General features: G+C 45.5%; 1 protein-coding gene across 2 annotated transcripts in view; it reads right to left on the reverse strand.

Annotated features, from left to right (window-relative positions):
- Window positions 1-21,687, reverse strand: part of LOC149334214 (uncharacterized) — a 291,867-nt gene that overhangs the window by 55,690 nt on the left and 214,490 nt on the right. The window lies entirely within an intron of this gene.

The following is a 21,687-nucleotide window of genomic DNA, read 5'->3' on the forward strand; positions in this document are numbered from 1 at the left end:
TGTGCACGGCCAAAAACAAGGCTTGTTTAAGTATTGCTTCAACTTTTATTTCACGTTTAGCACTGTGCTTGCTTGCATTATGGCAGATTTTGTGGCTGCCTCCTTTTTAGTCCCATCTTGGCCTTGATTTTTTCTCGTTTGACTTCTGCAAGTGCCCGCAAGAGGCTCTCTTCTCTAGACGTGCCACTGTGAACTTCAACTGCAGAAGGGGTTTGATCACTTTTATCCTGGGAGCACAGACGCATGTCCTGAAGTAGGCTATCAGGTGAGTCCCCATTATCAATACAGATGTTGTGGAGGACGCAACACGACAGTATAAATTTCGACATGTTGTCAACTGTCATGAGGTCCAAACGCTGTAGCTGTCTGAACCTACCCTTCAGTTCCCCAAAAGCATTTTCAATGAGCACTCGGGTAGACGAAAGTTTAGTGTTGAAGGCCTTGACAGAGGCATCAAGGCTTCCATAGTCTCGGATGGGCGTTATCAAAAACTCTCGAGATGGGTACGCAGCGTACCCAAGAATTTGATATTTCCCGGCGCAGAGCTGAGGCAGTCCCTTTGAAACATTTCAAAGTCGGAAGATCCTGGAGTCGTGGATTTTGCTAGGTGCACCAGTGCTGGCATCAAGAAACCTCTTGCGGTTATCACATATTCCCTGCAGCGTCAAGGATGGATAATGGTGCCTGTTTACGTAGACTGACCGCACCTTGCCAGCAGGGCACCTAACAGGAATATAGCTCCCATCGATGCAGCCAATAGTGTCTGGAAACCCTGAAATCTAGATGTTGAGAAAGAATAAATGTAAAAATTTTCACAGAAGACCCAACAAAGTAGTAAGTGAAGTCGTGCTCAAAGTCTTCAAATCTATCAGAATATAAGCTTGTACATGAAAGTAAGCCCTTAACAACTCTTTGAAGTGATAGAACTGAAAACATTGCTTTCGCAAGCTCTTCAACGTCTTCATGCAGCTTACAGCAGAAATGATGAGACGACACTGCCTGTCACAACTTTACAGTTCAAACTAAATTCAAGGGTATCCTGTATATACTATATTTATTATAAGTTATATGTGTTTCGTGAAGAAAAGCACACAGCTTTCTTTGAAGGTAATATATATGGCAAGTGAAATGCTGTTTTGATTAAGGGCGACTCCTATGATCTTGAAAACCAGCCCATACAACACATGAAGGAAAGAAGGCGACAGGACAAAGGCCTTCTTTCCTTTATGTGTTGTAACGGCTGGTTTTTGAGATGATCTCACACTAACAAGCCCAACTGTCTACACTAGTGCAACTCCTACGCACAGTATAAACTGAAAGCAGGACGTTTTTTTCATTACCTGCTTAAACTCATCGGCAAGCTTCTCCAAGTCATCTGGGAAGGTCACGATGCGTGGGGCGATGTCGAGAAGAAACGCCATGACGCGGTACATCATCCAGTGATGCGTGCTTTCTCCGAGCTCAAAGCGCCCTGCAACATCCCGTATGCAGGATTTGTTGGCAGCGTACCTACAAAAAAAATGCTACAATTTTCTAATAACACGAAATCGTGAAACTGGCATCTCATCTAACCATCAAGCATTGCAGCGACGTAAAGAAAAAAAATCCACATCTGCCCAGTTGTCTGAACAAGCTTCACGTGTTCATCAGGCACATTTGGTACTGCCATACGATATTTTCCCACTGAATGTCACAACGGAAGCACAGACAAGAACAGAAATAATAAAAAACTGCGCAAGTCGAATTTGTGATCCCATACATTTAAATTCGTACGTGGGAAGAATGCGATCAGTTGAGCCTGGCGCTTGCGGAAGAGCAGTGACATTTAAACGCAATTTTCAGGCAGTATAAGCATTTAGCGAGAAATCGATTGGTAAACTCTCCATCACGCGACGTATTACTGCATTCAATTTCAGGCTTCGCACCCTGCGCCGAGACTTTTTTGCTCCTAAATTTCTTCAATCAGTCATCTTAAATAACAGCTGCTTTTTCTTTGCTACTAAAAAATTGCAATATCTTACCATAAAAAGGACAGCACATGCTCTTGAGGCGACTTTGGGGGCAGGCCTCCGCGATCGGTCCTTGAGGGATAGTGTGGCGATTTCGCGAACTCAGCTGCAAGAGCATTTGCAACCGACCGCGAAAGTCGGAAGTTCCTGCGAAACTGGAGAGTAAAAAAAAAAACGCAGGTATCTTATTGATCGCCCGTTTTAAATGGGATACAAGGACTCACCTCTTCGTCAGAATACGCGGCAACCGTCTTTTCCAGATACGACTCGACCTTAGGTCGCTTCTCCGGCGGGGTAAACAGCTGCTGGAACATCTCCTCGTACAAGGCCAAATCGTCGTCATCGCTGCTGCTGCTGCTGTCCGAAGACGAGCTTGTGTCTGAGTCGACGCTGCACTTGCTGTCTTCATCAAAAAGTAGCAACAACTCCTGGTCAAGACGGCGGCGCTTAGCTTCTGACATTATGTTTGTTGGCACCGGCCGACTGTCACCGCTACCGCTTTCCGCCATTTCTCCTCGGCCTTCCCAAAGATAAAACCAGAAGTGACGTCAAAAAGGTCACGTGACTTCCTTCGTTCCCCTGTTACTCCGCCGCTGGCGACGGAGCACCCCGAAATGCTCCCGGCTGCTCTCGGCGCCGCAAAAGCACTCCTCCTCAGCCAAAGGAACACAACGCTCCTGCACCTGCTCGACCACTGGTAGGCGCTGGAACTAGCGAGAGCACTTTGAGCGCAGTTAAAAGTGCTCCTGTTCGCCCAATGGAAACCACTATTAATATGGGGTAGCACTACAGCCACCAATAGAAACAAGCTGTTAACGGTACAAAAAACCGCGCTGAGAGCAATAGCAAATGTGCCATCTTTTTCGTCTTCTGGGCCTTTATACTCAAAATATAATATAATTAAAGTTTCCTCGTTTTATGATTTTTGCCTCCTCCAACTGTACAAATCCTTGTCCGAACGTCGAATGCCGTTCTTACAACAAACTATCAATTTGCGCGAAAATACGCACTCCAATCTAACTCGCCATCATGAAGTTTGGTATGTTCCACGTCCTCGCACTAATTACGGATTTCAGACACTAAATTACGCCTTACCTACTTTGCTTAATCAATTTCGCCTACCCAGCTCTTCCGTTCGTTTGCCTTCGAACGAACAGATGAAAACTTTATTTTTGTAATATTTGCTAGCCTTGCCTTTGCGATGCCTTGATTGCTCTTTGTGTTGCAATGTACGTGCTTCCTCTGAAATGCCTTTTCTTTTTGTATGTGATGTAAGATATATTATCTTGATTGCTTTTCCGGTTGCGTATAAACCGTACATACATTCTCATTTGTTCGATTTCTTTTTTGTTCTGTTCAAATTGTGAACTAAGTGCTTTGTATGTATGCATTATATGCTTTCATTAGCACTAGAGAAATTTCATTATCCCTGCCGCCGATGTAGTTTAGGGGAAGGGAACGTTGTTAAGCCGCAATATTGTGGCTTTTTTTCCCTCCTCCTCAGCCATGTGATTTTCTTTACATGTCTGGAATAAAGTTGACTTAACTTGACTTGAAGTTGACTTGATTTCTTTCTCCTTTTTCCAGGACGGACACGCCCTGGAGTATGCAGCGTGGTCTCCTTCGCAGTATGCACAGCGTAGTACTCCATCACATTCCTCAGAGGGGTGGTCTTTCGAAGCGCATTTCGCGCACGTTTTGCGGCCGCGGCAACTCTGTGAGCCGTGGCCAAACTTTTGAAAAATTGAAACAGCGGCGGGGATTCAGTATGTAGTGCCTGACGGTGATTTTCAGGTATCCAACATCGATCGTTTCGGGCAAACTGCTGGTGTTAAATGTGAGGACCATGTGTTTGGTGTCTATTTCCTTGTTGTCCTTGCGGATTTTGATCCTGTGCACGTCAATTACATTTTGATCAGAGAGTCCTTGAAGCATTTCGGTTTCTGTTAGATGGATGAAGTCAGCCTCTATGATAACGACTTTAACTGTGTTAAGAGATCGGTGGGGAGTCACGGAGACAGAGATGTCCCCTATAGAAGCAATGTTTGAGAGTTTCGAGCATTGGATGCTCTCAGGCAGTTCAAGGAGTAGGTCGCCACTGGCCGTTTTTGATACCTAGTAGCCAGGCCCCAAGGCATCTGTTAAGCATTTGGTAACAAGGAATGGGTATATGATTCGGGCTTGCTTTTCGTCACAGTTGCTGTGTATTACATGAAATTTTATGAAAGTTGGCTTCTTTTTCGCAAAAAAGTCTGCTGCCTCGTTCCGCCCTCTTTTGAGAGAGCGATCTGGTTTTAAAAGGGGGGGGGGGGGGGGGGGCATAAAAAAAATTTAGTTTTTCGGTCATAGTGGCAGCCACCCACCATGTAGTCCAACATGGGGACGCGACAGGAACTTGAAAGCAAGTGCTGCCCACGCCAGCTGTACACCTTCACTATAACCAAATATGACTCAACTCTGGGTAGCTGGTCACACAAGGTTAACCCTCGCCGCCAGGAAAAAAAGAAAAAACCAAGAAGGGAGGAGAATACAGGAAAGTTGTGAGAAAGGAGACAGGAAAGTGAAAGATAAAGGGGAGGAGAGGAAACGGCGGGGGTGCCGTCTACAGGAAGCTGGAGCCAAAGTGGTGTGTTGCCTCCGCCGAGGGGCCTTAAGGGTTCAAACGCTCGGCATTGGCTCAACCACCAGGATCCCCTTTTCCCCGGACACGGCGATGCCACGCACGGCTAAGCGCGGATGCTCGGGTCCGTGGTGACGCATTGCTCACCATCATCCCCCTGCGGGGATGTCTCTGCGGATACTCGGGATGCCCCGCGGTGTCGCCACTCCCCAACGTCTGCATGTTGCAGACGCCCCCCTGCGCGGAGATACTCGAAAAAAGTCCACATTCACAGTGTGAATAAGATGATAAAAAAAATTAGCAGAGCACAAACAACCCTTATATATAACCTTTATAGATTACGAGAAGCCATTTGACTCAGTCGAAACGTCAGCAGTCATGCAAGCATTGAGTAATCAGAGTGTAGAAGAGCCCTACATAAAAAAGCGTAAACTATATCTATAACGGCTGTACAACTATCATAGCCCTCCATAAAGTTAGCAATTAAATTGCAATAAGGAAGGATGCCAGGCAGATAGACACGATCTAGAAAATGATATTCACCGCCTGTTTGCAGGAAGTAGTCAGAGGCGGAATTGCGAACAGCTTGAGACAAGAGATAATGAAATATACCTCAATAATCTGCGATTAGCTGATGACTTAGGGTTGCTAACTCAATCAGGACATGAACTGCAAAGCATGATCAATGAGTTAGACAGGTAGAGCAGAACGCTTGGCCTAAATAATTAATAAACAGAAAACCAAGGTAATGTACAAGAGTCTCGGAAGGAAACGGCAGTTTGTAATTGGCAGCGAGATGCTCGTAGTGGTAGGGGAATACGTCTACTTATGGCAGGTATTGACCGCCGATCCCCATCACGGGAGCGAAATAACTAGAAGAATAAGAATGGGGTGCAGTGCATTTGGCAGGTTCTCACACATTATGAACGGGTGTTCACCGGTATCGCTCAAGACAAAGGTATATAAAAGCTGTATCTTACCGGTACACACCTATTAGGATAACAAAATAGGTTCAAATTGCGGACCTCGCAGCGGCCTATGTAAGGGAAAATGATAGGTACAGCATTTAGAGAGAGTAACAGGGCAGAGTGCGTAAGGCAACAAGCAGAGTTTAATAAAGTCGTAGCCGAAATAAATAGGACGAAATAGCCCTGGGCAGAGCATGTACCGCGAAGGTAAGATAACCGATGCTCTTTAAGAGTAACGGACTGGATTCGAGAAAAGGCCAACCCATCAAGGGGCGGTAGCAAGTTAAGTGGACTGATGAGATTAAGAAGTTTGCGGGGATTAGGCGGCTGCAGCTGTCACAGACCAAAATTAAATGGATAGAGATATAGCAGAAGCCTTCACTCTTGAGAAGCTTTAGTTAGGCTGATGATGATTATTAATATTTTTATGTACCTGCACAAAATCAGTTGGGACTAAGTTTTTTTGGCTATTTATTTCTCGCTTCATCCGACTTTGATTCTGCGCCCATTCATCATATGTTGCTCTTTCAGTCCATCGAGCAGTTTTTTGCTCATTACTTCAGGTCATCGTCGAACCAAGCCACACGCCAAGCACAGTATTCAATTATTGGTGAGGGCTAATTTCCATGAGGATATCGCAAAAGGCTGTTACTCCTGCAAGCTTCTCTCGGTGTAAAGGACTTCCGGAAGATGATTCGCATTTACTAACTTGTTTATCTTACATCCCTGGCGCATGGGGTCAGTTAGAGTCCTTGAAACAATGAAATGGGAGATATGCCGTGCAGTATTTTTATATCGTTCGTTACGAACACCATGGAGTCTCGCAAGGTTATTCTTGTTCGTCATAAAGAACTGTGCAGTTACTTCGATGTGCCCTTGTTCAGGACGCGATCAGTTAAAAAAAAGAACTAGCCATAGAAAAGATACTTTTATGCGACAGTGGCAGCCACCTAACACAGAGTCCAAATAAGTGACGGGGACAAACTCGCAAGTCTGCCGCGCCATCTGTACACTCTAAACATAACCGAGAATGCCGCCGAGTACGATGGTAGTAAGCCGCACAAGGTTAGCCCTAGCTGCTAGGAATAAAGGAAAATTAATAAGGGAGGAGGAGAACGGACAATTATGAGATAGAAAATCGAGAAGTTAAAGATGGAGAGGAGGATGCGCAAAGGCAAATGGACCGCGGACTTCTTGGGATGCAGATTTCCTCTGATCCGACAGGAAGCAGGGGCCGCAGCGGTGTGTTACTTCCGCCATGGTGCCTTCAAAATTCAAATACTGGCCGCCGGTTTAACCACCATTATCTAGCCTTTAACCCGCACACGGCTATGCCCCGCACGGCTAAGCGTGGGTGCCGGTGGTCGGTGCACGCACAATCGTCTACTTTTACATATTATTCAAACGGCGAGACTAGTATATTAAGATGAATAATACCGTACTCAAAAAATAAAAAACTCGGCAGGTACACCTAAGACTCATAGCGTGCGGGAACGCGCGTATGAGTCCACCCGGAACGCAATCCGTCGAACGGTTGCCTCAATTTTGCACGAAAGTCTGGGAAAGCACGAAGTTGAAGTGCATATGTCGTCCTTTCTAATGCCTGCCGCCGTCTAAGCTCAAACTTGGCTACTACATGTAAGGTATAGCAACAAAAAATTGGATGACACGACCCAAAACGCTGTGCTACAAACCGTTGCGTCAGAGTTTTGGCACGAATGTCGGGAAAACTGACGCAATGTGGAGGTCCACAAGTGGCAAGTATATAGACAAACGACATATATACGATACTCTTAAATAGGGGTGCCCTGTGTGCGGCATACGGCCGCTTGACGGTGCCACGCTTTTTCTCTTGTTGCTGGGACTCTGTACTATCTACGACTATTGACACACACAGCGTTGATTTTTCTCTTTATAGGAGTAGTAATGATTTGCCATGAAAAGCCGCTAGGTTCGTGCAGAATTCACATAGTTGGCATACTTTAGCACTTGCTCTCTTACAAAAAGCTGATACCCTTGGCAATTGCGACGGTATCACGAGGGACGAAAGTTGATTAATCTTCTGTAAGAAAATAAACTTGGCATAGAAAGGAACTCTCAAATCAAGGCTGCTATTCGGTGGAGTACGTGTGCAAATATTTCCTAAAAATTGCAACAATATGAGAAAAACCAATGTCTTTAAGAAGATTTTCCTTCCTAAAACATTCAATGAATGGAACGCCTTGCTGATTCGCGGGATGCCCGATTGCCGAATGTTTCACGCCAAAGGTGAAACATTCATCTATCCTAAGTATTTTGCAAGCGCGTTGGAAGATAAGTGTGGCTTTTTAAAGCGAAAGCTTTACTACTTGCACATTCAGCCTTTGCCGTGGCGCGGCGGTGCCACCATTGACCTTTAGTTGACCTCTGTGTGACGTCATGTGCGACATCACGCCGAAGAGAAAGGCGACCGACTCGCGCCGTCGCAAGCCGCGGCGGTGCCACCACCGGCGCCTAACTCCTGCGCTCTCCCCTAGGAGCGCAACAGGTGCTTTGTGACGTCACGCCGAAGAGAAGGGCGACCGACTCGCGCCGTCGCAAGCCGCGGCGGTGCCACCACCGGCGCCTATTTCCTGCGCTCTCCGCTTGGAGCGCGATTGTAGCGTTACGCTGAAGAGATTAGACTCGACTCACATCGCTAGAAAGCAGTAGCTGTGCCAACCACCAGCTGCTTAATATTGCTTCGCGATCTCGCGCCGTCCGTGTGCGACGGCGGTGCACATGAACGGCGGCCTGACTGGACTGGATTGTACTGGACTGGATTGGATTGGAGGTGAAACTAAAAATAAGGCGAGACTAAAAATGAAATAGACTTCATACTGTGTGCTCACCCTGGCATCGTAGAGGATGTGGAGGTCATCGGTAAGGTCCGTTGTAGCGACCACAGAATGGTAATTAAGGTCTCGTATTAGCTTAGATTTGTAGAGGGAACGGAGGAAACTGGTGAAGCGAAAGGCTACTAACGAGTTAGCATTAAGAGGGAAGGTAGAGGAATTCAGAATGGCGCTGCAGAACAGATTTTCCGTTTTAACTGAATAATACGACGGTAGTGTTGAAACAATGAATGATAATCTCACAGCTATCGTTACAGAGTGCGCCGCAGAAGTAGGTGGTAGGATGGTTCGACAGGATACCAACAAGCTATCTCAGGAGACTAAAGATCTGATTAAGAAACGTCAAAGCATGAGGACATAAATAAGCGCAAAGTAGCCGACATAAGAAATTTTAACCTGGAAAAAATCGAGCATGCTCTAAGGAACGGAGGTAGCCTAAAATCAGTGAGGAGAAAAGTGGGCATAGGTAAAAACCAGATGTATGCTCTAAAAGACAAACAGGGCAATGTCATCAGCAATATGGATAAAAGTAGTTGAATTAGCCGAAGAGTTCTACACAAATCTATACAGTAGCGAATGTAATCATCAAGTTACTGAGGGAGGCAGTCGAGCACAGCAATGGGACATCCCGCCAGTAACGAAGGAGGAAGTAAAGAAAGCCTTAGGAGCAATGCAAAGAAGGAAAACAGCTGGTGAAGATCAGGTAACAGCAGATTAGTTGAAGGACGGAGGAGAGATTGTGCTACAAAAACTAGCCACCCTGTACACGCAATGCCTTCTGACCTCGAGAGTACCAGAAGTTTGGAAGAACGCTAACATTATTTTAATTCATAAGAAAGGAGACGTCAAGGACTTGAAGAATTACAGACCGATCAGCTTATTGTCCGTTGCCTACAAGGTATTTATTAAGCCAATCGCTAATAGAGTGAGGACAACCTTGGACTTTAGTCAACCAAATGAACAGGCAGGCTTTCGTAAAGGATACTCGACAATCGACCACATTCACACTATCAATCAGGTGATAGAGAAATGCGCAGAATATAACCAACCCCTATATATAGCCTTCATTGATTACGAGAAAGCATTTGACTCAGTGGAAACCTCAGCTGTCATGCAGGCATTGGAGAATCAGGGTGTGGAAGAGTGCTATGTGAAAATATTGGAAGATATTTATAACGATTGCACAGCTATTATAGTTCTCCATAAAGTCAGCAATAAAATTCTAATACGGAAAGGTGTCAGGCAGGGAGACACGATCTCGCCAATGCTCTTCACTGCCTGCTTACAGGAGGTATTCTGGGGACTGGAATGGGAACAGTTGGGGATAAGAGTTAATGAAGAATACCTGAGTAAGTTGCGATTCGCTGATGACGTTGCCTTGCTAAGCCACTCAGGACAAGAACTACAAAGCATAATCAATCAGCTAGACAGGCAGAGTAGAACAGTGGGGCTAAGAATTAACATGCAGAAAACCAAAGTAATGTTCAATAGCCTTGCAAGAGAAGAGCAGTTCGCAATTGGTAGCGAGGTGCTGGAAGTAGTAAGAGAATATGTCTACTTAGGGCTGGTAGTGACCGCTGATCCGGATCATGAGAGGGAAATAACTGGAAGAATAAGAATGGGGTGGAGCGCGTATGGCAGGTTCTCTCTCAGATCATGAATGGTAGCTTACCAATATCCCTCAAGAGAAAAGTATACAACAGCTGTATCCTACCAGTGCTCACCTATGGGGCAGAAACGCGCAGGCTAACAAAGAAGGTTCAGCTTAAGTTAAGAACAACGCAGCGAGCTATGGAAAGGAAAATGATAGGTGTAACGTTAAGAGATCGGAAGAGGGCGGAGTGGGTGAGGGAACAAACGCGGGTTAATGACATCTTAGTTGAAATCAAGAGGAAGAAATGGGCTTGGGCAGGGCATGTAATGCGAAGGCAAGATAATCGCTGGTCCTTAAGGGTAACGGAGTGGATTCCAAGAGAAAGCAAACGCGGCAGGGGACGGCAGAAAGTTAGGTGGGCGGATGAAATTAAGAAGATTGCGGGGATACAGTGGCGGCAACTGGCAAAGGAGAGGGTTAATTGGAGAGACATGGGAGAGGCCTTTACCCTGCAGTGGGTGTAGTCAGGCTGATGATGATGATGGATTGGATTGAATTAGAATAGCTTAAATTAGATTAGATTACATTGGATTGGATTGTATAACAGATGCATGCCACAAGTCTAACCACAAGCACCACCACCAGCTACACTACCAGCTGTACCATGGCGTAGGTACGGATATTGCTTTCGCAATTACCGGGCTGAACCAAGCTAAGCCACAGCGAATTTTTTTCTGCTGATTTTTCTTTAGCCTCTCTGGATGCGACCGTTACTGAAGGAGAAGATAACGCATTTTGAATTTATTCAGCCCCATTCTCTTTAACAGGTTCTCTTATAGCCGACTGAGGATTTTTTTTCTTGTTTTACACCTGTCTTGCCTGTTTTACACCTGTCTTACCTATTTTGCCTGTCTCAACTGCCATGTGCGCTGCATTCCTGCCTAAGGCCTTCTGCCAAGGCTGGCAGCACTCCTAGAATTTTAAAACTAACGTCCTACATAGCTTTTAGTACTGAACACTGATATTTAATACGTACAATGACGCTCCTACTGATTGCCTCTACATGCACCGGGATCCTGCTGATAAAAGGTGTTATGCAATAACCTCATGCAGGCTTTATGAAACAAGTGTCATACAATTTGTTGATATTGTATGATTTTGTTGATTTTTTGTGATTTGCTAAAATTAATGACATTTGTATAATAATTACATGACAAACTGCATGAGGTTATTGCATCATACAACTTTTCTGTTGTGGAAGGAACTGCTTGCTTTGGGATCATGTTGGACCACGTTTGAATCTGCTGACCCTTGCGATAACTTGCGATAGATAACTTGCGAGCAGAACAGCCTCAGGGTGTTAGCAGGCCCCTGTTTTCATAATCCCAGACCTTGTCATGTTTGCTTCTTTGGAGGAGAAATTCTAGAGGCCCGTGTACTGTGCGATGTCAGTGCACGTTAAAGAACCCCAGGTGGTCGAAATTTCCGGAGCCCTTCACTACGGCGTCCCTCATAGCCTTAGTCGCTTTGGGACGTTAAACCCCATAAACCAAACCAACCTTGTCATGTTTGCCGTGACTATCTTTGACAAAATCTCCTGACCATTGGAGATGCATATATCGTAGTAACCGATCCTTAAGGACCCTAGGGGATCCTAAAGGCACGAACCACAGGCCTGCGCGGGCGCAGCCTAACAAGTCACTTGGGAACAGCCAGAGAAGGGAAGTCATCGCACTTGTGATACAAAATTCACCTCAACGTTGTACAAGGCAACTGAAATGTCACTCACACAATCTGATCCTGATTTCCTTATAAAAAAATGTCTCCAAGGTTTCACGAGCGGTTTTTTGATTACTTCTGCCTACGACTGACACGCAGCGGAAACGTGGTTCGCAAGCTCTGAAAGCAATGCAGTGATCAACAAGATTCGGGCGCTCCCTATTAGCCAGGTCTCTTTCATGTTCCCTGAGTCGGTCGTTAACGCAACGCCCCGTCTGGCCGATGTACACTTTGGCGCAAGACAGGGGAATCTTATATACAGCGTTCATGACACACTTAACAAAACATTTTCGGTGGTTCTTGTGACAGCCCCATTTTTATTGCGAAAGCAATACTGCTTGCACTTTTCTGCCATCGATGGTCGTGGCACCTCCTTACACAGCGACGCCTCACGTGACCGTGTGACGTCATGACAGAATGAGAGACGGGGCCCCAGCTCGCGCCATCGATGGCGGAGGTACAGCCTTACACGCCAGCTGCGCCGCTGCCGAGAGAGGGCGCTCGCTAAATCGAGATAAAACTGGGAGGGGGGGGGGGGGGTTGCAGCTGCGCTCCTCTCAGTGCGCTATGTCGGATGATGTGTACAAGGCGAGGCTGGAACGATCTGCTGCGGCCAAGCGACCGCGCCGCACTGATGAAACAGACGAAGAACGGGAAGAACGGCTAGCTAAACAACGTGCGTATGCAGCAGCCTGGCGAGCACGCCGGTCAACATCGCTTGATGCGGGTGCATCTACAAGTGCAGGGCCAAGTTTAATGAGTCGTGTTTATCTTTCTACATATCTTTCAACTCTCTTCTATCTGCACGTGGCAGCGGTGGTGGCTCGGCTGGAGCCAGTAGGCAGGCCCGTGCACTTTCCTTTTCATCCTTCTCTCACTCGCGACCAACCAACCAACCGTCGGCGCAGAACGGCGGTAGACACGGCGGATGCGGGCTGAAGAAACGGATGAAGTTGTTTTCGCAATTTCCGGGCTTAACCAAGCTAAGCCTCTGCCAATTTTTTTCTCTTCGCATGTGACGCGACCTCGAATTTGAGCGAGTTTCATAGGGCTGAAAAAACCACCGGCACGTCAAATCGATACGCCACCTTTTTCAACTCGTGGGTGACCTTGTGCAGGTAGGGAACCACTCCCGGTCTCTGTTTACTGTCCAGGGCCTTCGCAGCAGTCGTGCGGATCCCGGCCTTCATTTTCTTCAGCAGCGTTTCCGCCACTGACGCCACGACCGACCCAGGGTAGCCAGCTGAAAACAGCCTACCCAAATGATGATCGAAACTTGCTTGCATCTCATGAACACACTATCTCTGCAACGCGGAATCTGTACTAAATTGGAATAGGCAGAACTGTATGGCAAGAGCTCTTTTTGTGTACGATGGGAATACGACCGGCAAACAAGCCTTTCCTTAATAAACGCAAGTCTAAGAACTGGAGAATGCTTTCCTGCGGAAGCTCATAAGTAAAAGTTAGTCCTTTTCCAAGAAGTTTAAAATAATCGAGAACAGACATCTTGGTTTGCTCATTTGAAATGAAACATTTATTTTTCAATACAATTAAAAAGTCGTCCATATAAGGAAAAACTTGAAGGAATTTGTCACTGTTAAAATTATTGAAACGATCGTGTAAAGAGGGATCGAAATATAATTTAAAAAAATGCACAAAACCGGTGCAATGCATGAACCTATACAAATTCCTTGCTTTTTCAGATAAAGCTGGTCGTCAAATTTGATGAAAGTGTTACAAAGATAAAACTATAAAAGTGCTAAAAATTTATTCGTCGTCATGCCTGCTGTATTTTTGAACGCAACAGCACCATTTGCATCTATTCAATCTTTGACGGCAGCGAAAAGTTCAGGATGAGGCACAGCATAAAAGAACTCTTCCGCATCTATAGAGATTGTTGTTGTTGTTGTGTTGGGTTTTATGGCACATAGGCAACTGAGGCCATCATGCGCCAAACACAAGGGATTGTAAAAGTTTATTTTTGAATACTAGAGACATGTAAAAAGTCATCCTTGGTGTAAAGGCCTTCAGACATTAATATTATCTTTTGAACATGTACACTAATTTTAAAAATGGTTACTAGTAAAAGCTTTAAACGGGGCTGGGAAACCTCAGTAGCTATCCTTGTCTGGACAAGGACACTGAGACTCCCAACCAACGAAAATTAAAAACCTCAGCCTTCTTCTCAGGCGTGAGAAAGTGGCTGAGGTGTATAGAATTAAAACAGACCTGTGGGTAAAAATTTAGAGACACTTAAAAAATCCAGTTTCTTTAAGAAAGCTGCAAACACATGATATATCAACAATTGCATCATCTCCTAAAAGCAGTGCGGGATGAAAAGGGATGTATTCGTTATAAAATTGAGCAAAGTACTTTTTCCTTAGTTTTTCCAATTTCATACAAGTGAATAAAATATGGTTAATTGTAACTTCAACTCCGCATTCTTCGCAAAAAGGTAGCTCTTTTTTTGACAGTAGGAAATTGTGTGTCAGATGCGTGCGTCGACCCTATACGAAGACGACAAATAATGACTCCTTTGAAGCGTTCTTGGTGGGTGCAAGATTTCCATTCGCCTAAAACTGGTTTTACAAAGTGTAGTTTGTTGTTTGATTCATTGTCCCAAGCGGACTGCCATTTTTTCCTTATTTCACAATGTACCGAGTTCATGCAATCTTTAAAGGGAATGTCTACTTTCTTTATTTGTTTGCTACGAGCCTGCGCAGCGCAGAGGTCTGCTCTCTCGTTGCCTTTAATTCCGACGTGACTCGGCACCCAGCAAAGTTTTATGTTTTTTCCTTGAGCTATGGCTTTTGTTATGTTGTGTATTATGTCACCGAGCATCGGAGTAATTGCATTTCTAGAGTGGAGAGCTGTAAGTAAACTAAGGGAGTCCGTGTAAATAATACTGTTTCTGAGGTTTTCATTTACTATTTTTTTTTACGGCCAAGCATACAGCGTAACATTCGGCTGTGAAAATTGATGCACACTGTGGAAGTCTGATTATTTCATTCTCATGCCCTCGTACTACCGCACTTCCTACGTAGGTGGTTGTTTTTGAACCGTCCGTATAAAAATCCGCAAAACCATTGTATTTTTCCTCCAGTGCAAGAAATTCTTGTACTATATGTTGTTGCCGGGTTTGCTTTTTGTGAAACTGTGTGAGAGTGCAATCGCATATTGCAGGGAAGTTTTACCATGGAGGTAGTGGCTCTCGTCTGAGCGCAATGTTAGGTAATGTGTTCAGTACACCGAGACTCTCGCACATCTCTTCAAAACGCAAGAGGAGTGGTCTGGTAGTTTGTGGTTTATTATTAAAAAGTGTTCTGGATGGACACTTTGTAACTATTTTATAACAGATATGTTTTGGTAGGGAACGGATTTTTAGGACGTATGAGCATGTAAGTATGCTTCTTCTATCTGTAAGAGATGGTTCATTTGTTTCAACGTAGAGGCTATTAATGGGTGACGTCCTGTAAGCGTCAGTTGCAAGACGTAAACCTAAATTGTGCACTGGGTCCAGTCGTTTCAAGTACGATGGCCTTGCTGAACCATATACTATACTACCATAGTCTAATGAGGATCGTACCACAGAGCGATAAATTTTTAGAAGCCCTGCCCTGTCAGAACCCCAGTGTTTATGTGAAAGGACTTTGAGTATGTTCAGTGATCGGGAAGTTTTCTTTTTTAATGTGTTAATATGAGGCAGGAAAGTGAGTTTTTTGTCAAATGTTATGCCTAGAAATTTATGTTTATTTTCTACTGGTAAATCTATTTCGTTAAGGTGTAGGGTGGGGTCTGCCTGTAAGCCTCGTTTGAGTGAAAACAGAATGGCCACTGTTTTCTGTGGGGAAAATCTGAAACCATTTCTGTCTGCCCATGTTGTCAGTTTATTTATTGTTAGCTGTATTTGTCTTTCACATGTTGATATGTTGGAGGATGTGTAAGCTATCTGGAGGTAGTCCACATAAAGTGAATACATAACAGACCTTGGTATTATTTTGTTAAGAGAATTCATTTTTACAATAAAAAGAGTTGTGCTTAAAATATACCCTTGAGGCACTCCATTTTCCTGAATAAACTCCCTCGAAAGGGTCGAGCCTAGACGGACATTAAATGAGCGGTTAGATAAAAAGTCTTTAATGGAGTTCAGCATTCTGCCATGGATGCCAAGTTCAGCTAAGTCCTGAAGAATTCCGAACCTCCAGGTAGTATCATATGCTTTTTCTAAATCAAAAAAGACTGCAAGACAGTGTTGTTTGTGTATAAAAGCTTGTCTGACTGTATTTTCGAGACGGACTAGGTGATCTGTAGTGGAGCATCCCTTGTTAAAACCACACTGGTGGATATCAAGAAGTTCACAGGATTGAAGAACAAAGGTTAGTCTTATATTTAGGACACTTTCGAAGGTTTTGGCGAGGCAACTGGTCAGGGCTACGGGTCTATAACTGCTAGGAGAGGTTGGGGGTTTACTAGGTTTAAGAAACGGTACAATAATAGCTTTTTTCCAGGCCTCAGGTATTTTGCCTGATATCCAAACTATGTTGAAGAACCTTAAAAGTGCCTCTACGGCAGGTTGAGATAGATGTGCCAGCATTTCGTAGTGGATTTGGTCGGGTCCTGGAGCAGTTTTTTTACCAGCAGACAGTACTGTATTTATTTCTTGGAGGGTAATCACACTGTTATATTTTTGGTTTGCACCTCCACTAATTGGAAGTCTTTGTCTTTCGGCTGTGTTTTTTTGTTTTAAAAAAGACTGTGTATAGTGTGATGAACTTGAAACTGCAGCGAAATGTTCTCCCAGTATGTCTGCCTGTTCCCCTATGCTTGTTTGTGTGCCAGGTGTTGTTAAAAAAGGAATTGTGAAGGGTGAAAAGTTTCCATTTAATTTGCAAACGTGCTCCCACATTTTTTTAGATGTCATCTGACTGTTAATGGATGAAACATAACTCTGCCATGATGCTTTCTCGGCACACCGACGGACGTACCGAGCTTTGGCTCTTGCCTTCTTAAAATTAACGAGATTTTCATGTGTCGGATACCTGCGGAATTTACCCCAAGCTCTGTTTTGTTGTTTTTTGGCTTCCTTACAGTCCTTTGTCCACCATACTTTATGGTTTTGTCGCGCCACTCCTGACGACTGAGGAATAGCTGTGAGTGCGGCAGTTATGATACAATTAGTGAACTCTTCGTTTATCTGGTCGCTGGTGAGATTTTCTAAAACTATATCGTCTAAAGTTGCCTTTGCTTTAAAAAGTGACCAGTCGGCGAGGTGAAGTTTCCAGCGCCGCGGTTTTGTTGGGATTATTTCTGGTGAGGAAGTTAAAGTAATTAGTATAGGAAGGTGGTCACTGCCATATGGGTTGTCAATGACATCCCATTTAAAATCATTAAAAACAGAAGGTGAGCTAAATGACAAATCTAAAAAGGTCATTTTCCCCGAGGCAGGAGAGCAGTAGGTGGCTTTTCCTGTATTTAAAAGACATACATTGTTTGTGAGGATAAAATCTTCGATTATTTGACCCCTAGAGTCACAGTGCTCGCTTCCCCAAAAAGAGGAGTGAGCGTTAAAGTCCCCAACTAGTAGATACGGTTCTGGAAGTTCATTGACAAGTTCTTGTAAATCATGGACTGTTAATGTAAAGTGTGGAGGAATATATACAGAACAGATAGAAATTGTTTTATGGCTGACGACACTGACCGCAACAGCTTCAAGTTTTGTTTTGAGTGTGATTTCTCGAGCTGGGACACCGTTTTTCACTATGATGGCTGCGCCTCCCGATAGTCGGCTCGCCTGTTCCCGATCGGGGCGGAAAACAGTGTAATTCTTAACAAAGTTATTTTTTTGGGGACCTAAATTTGTTTCTTGTAGACATAAGGCGACAGGAGCGTGTGCTCCTAGTATGTCTTTTATGTCCCTGTAATTGTTTAAAAGTCCTCTACAATTCCATTGTATTGTGAAAGCCATCCTAATTTTGTGTTTCTATAGGGTGGAAAGGTAGATCAAGTTGTTGATGGCCCCGTGACTCGGGGCCTGTCTTTTTTTGATCGATCCAGAGAGCTCCGCCGACCGTCCGACGTGGACGGCGCGGGGCTGCCCGGGGCCGTGTCCATCGCCTCTGCGGAGGCGCTGGACGACCGTGCAGAAGGCACGTTCGCGTTCGAGTTTGACCTCGACCTGTGGGAAGAGGTCTTGAGGCCCGCCGACCCGGGGGTCTGCGCAGCCTGACTTGCAGTTGGCGGAGCAGCGTTAGCTGCTCTGCCTTGGGGCGCGGATGGCACCGCCACAGGCTCACTGCGTGTGACCTGGACGGGTGCCGAAGCCTGGTGTGGTGCGCCGCGCCCACGCACCACATCGGCGAAGTTTTGTTTTGTTGTGAAGGAGAATGAGTTTGTGAGTGCACAACGCCTTCTCGCTTCTTTAAATGAAATGTTTTCCCTTGTCTTTATGGTGATTATTTCCTTTTCTTTTTTCCAGGACGGACACGCCCTGGAGTACGCTGCATGGTCTCCATCACAGTTTGCGCAGTGCGGGGCTGCGTCACATTGATCAGAATGATCCTTCGAAGCGCATTTCGCGCACGTTTTCCGGCCGCGGCAACTTTTTGAGCCGTGACCGAACCTTTGGCAGTTGAAACATCGGCGAGGGTTGGGAATGTATGGTCTTACGTTAACTTTCAGATATCCTACTTCGACTGCTTCGGGCAGTATGCTGGTGTTGAACGTCAGGATCATGTGTTTTGTGTCTATTTCCTTATTATCCTTCCGGATTTTGATTCTGTGAACATCTATCACGTCTTGGTCACTCAGACCTTCGAGGATCTCTTTTTCAGTGATGTGGACAAAGTCATTTTCGGATATAACGCCTCGGACGGTGTTCAGAGATCGGTGTGACGTCACGGAGACAGGAATACCCCCAACAGATACAATGTTTACGAGTTTTGAGTGTTGGACGTTGTCACGCAGTTCGAGCAGTAAGTCACCGCTGGCCATTTTAGATACCTTGTAGCCAATGCCCAAGGCTTCTGTCAAACACTTTGACACTAGGAAGGGGGACAGGATTCTAGCTTGCTTATCTTGTACTTCACAATGGATGACATGGTATTTAGGAAAACTGACTTTTCTTTTTTGGAAAAAAACATCTGCTTCGTTCCGCCCTCTCTTGAGAGACCGATCTGGTTTGGATAAAGGGGGAGCCATAAAAATTCTAGTTTTTCGGTCATGGTGCCAGCCACCCACCATGGAGCCCAACAAGGGGACGGGACAGGAACTTGCGAGCAAGTCCTGCCCACGCCAGCTGTACACCTTAACTATAACCTAATATGACTCAACTCAGGGTAGTTGGTCACACACAGTTAACCCTCACCGCCAGGAAAAAGAGGAAAAAACGAAGAAGAGAGGAGGAGACAGGAGAGTTGTAAGAAAGAAGTAGGAAAGTGAAAGATAGAGGGGAGGATAGGAAAAGGCGACTGCCGATTTCCCCCGGTCGGGACAGGCCGGAGGTGCCGTCTACAGGAAGCTGGGGCCAAAGTGGTGTGTTGCCTCCGCCGAGGGGCCTTAAGGGTCCAAACGCTCGGCATCGGCTCAACCACCAGGGTCCCCTTTTCCCCGGACACGGCGATGCCACGCACGGCTAAGCGCGGATGCTCGGGTCCGTGGTGACGCATTGTTCACCATCATCCCCCTGCGGGGATGTCCCTGCGGATGCTCGGGTTAACCCCGTGGTGTCGCCACTCACCAACGTCTGCATGCTGTAGACGCCTCCCTGCGGGGAACATCTATAGAGAAGACATAATACACACCGATGGGATACTGAAAGAAACGATACATCATGGGAGGGAACAGCGCGAACAGGACGACAGACGAAGCAAGAGGACACGAAGACGAGCGCTGACTCGAAACTGAATTTTTTAGTGAAAAAAGAAAAAGAAAACATATATACATCACAATCACGTGAACAAACAGAGCAACGAGCATTGGTCTAGCGGAATCAAGATCACCAAACGCACAATATGCCACGTGGTGAACTCCGAACAGAGGCACCCCTGAGAACCGAAATGAAGCAAGTCACGAATTATCTAAAAACGATACTTCTTTGTCAACTAATGCCAAAGAAGGCTGGCTGATACACTGTGATTCTTTCTTCCGTATGAAATAAAATTCAGTTTCGAGTCAGCGCTCGTCTTTGTGTCCTCTTGCTTCGTCTGTCGTCTTGTTCGCGCTGTTCCCTCCCACGATGTATCATTACAAACTCACCCAGCTATCCATCCTTCTTGAAAGAAACGAGCAATGCCAGTGGAATTCTTTACCACTAAGGGGTCACTTAAATCAATGACATTTAAACTTTTTAAAAGGAATTTACAAACACCGAGGACCGAGAACGCTGCCTCCTGGACGGAATGTACTGTCTTGCTAAGAATGTTAGACGGACTGAACCGAACTGCTCTAGAGACCCTTTGCGTGGTGTTGTCAAGATCTTCTGGGATAATAACCCTTGTCTCTTGCAGGCTGATAAGGTTGGTGGCTTTGTAGTTTTGCCAAAAGCAATGTACAAGGATAAGGCAGCACAGGCCATAAACAAAAACTTTGTAGCTGTAAAATAAACGCCAAACAAGGACCAAAAGTAAAGCAATAGAACTGTGTATACGTCTGGATCTGCAAATACTTGCTTAAGATATTTCTAATAGCGGAAGCAGGGCCTTAAATGTATTTTTCAGCATTAAGACACATAAGCCCGAAGCCCCTTTCCGTACAATTGTGAGCGAAGGTGGGACCTGGGAACATTGCGTCAGTAGGTTCCTTCAGCGAAGTTTGAATGGCCTTGTTATTACTGATCCCTTCCTCACAAAAAGTTCAGGGGGTGTAGCCCAGTTTTTTTAACATAGCAATGACTTAAACTTTGCCTTCTCTGTTGATGTGGAAACCCTGTTTTATTCAGTGCCGCATCCTGAACTCTTTGCTTCTGTTAAAGCATGCATTGATGAATGCGGCGCTGTCTCTTTCAAAATGCTGCTGGTATCACGGTAGAAAATAATTTAGCCCTTTTACAATTTTATCTTAGTAGCACTTTTATCTTTTTGACGAGCAACCTTACTTGCAAAAGAAAGGCATCTGCGTCAGCTCTTGCATGGCCCCTATACTTTGCAACATCTTTTTATCATTTATCGCTCGCTCTTTACACGATGGTTTTAACCATACTAACAATGACAAGCTCCTAAAAGTGTTCCGTTATGTGGACGACTTTTTAAACATCATCATCATCATAAAAACTTTATTTTAAGCAGAGGAGTTTGGGGCTCACAGGCCCCTGGGCCTCGACACGCCCCCCTGCACTCAAACGTTCATGTGGCTGCGGACCATGACGTCGGCAGCCCGGCTGGTTGCGATGGCCTGTTTGGCCGGGTCCGCAGAGCGCAGCAGGGTCTCCCATGCCTCCCATGTGGTGAGGTCATGGAGGAAGGAAAAAGAGAGGAGAGGCCCTTTCCACACAACACCATGGGAGAAAAATGTGGAGGAAATCACGTGTTTTTTTTCGCGATCGGGAGGCCACCTAGTCCGGGCAGCTTAGCAACGGCGTCGTAGTTGCTGCTTGCAAGCCGGGCGGTAGCAGACGACCGCGGCGTAGCAGTTGCGGTGCGGCGTACTTTTCTCAACTGCTCGAGTTTGTTTTTGATCGTGCTCACAAGCTTACGTTGGCGCCGTTCACTCATATCTCAGGCGGAATTCGCTGCAAAACTCTCGTTGTTGCGTGCATTGATTTCAACGTGCTCGACCACGATCGCACGGGCATTTCGTCAACTGCGTCACTCCTCGGAGCCGTCGGGAGACCGCCGCTGCTTACTGAGGA

The sequence above is a fragment of the Amblyomma mixtum genome, chromosome 8 (assembly GCF_055824585.1).
Source record: "Amblyomma mixtum isolate Tamu chromosome 8, ASM5582458v1, whole genome shotgun sequence".
Taxonomy (NCBI): Eukaryota; Metazoa; Arthropoda; class Arachnida; order Ixodida; family Ixodidae; genus Amblyomma; species Amblyomma mixtum.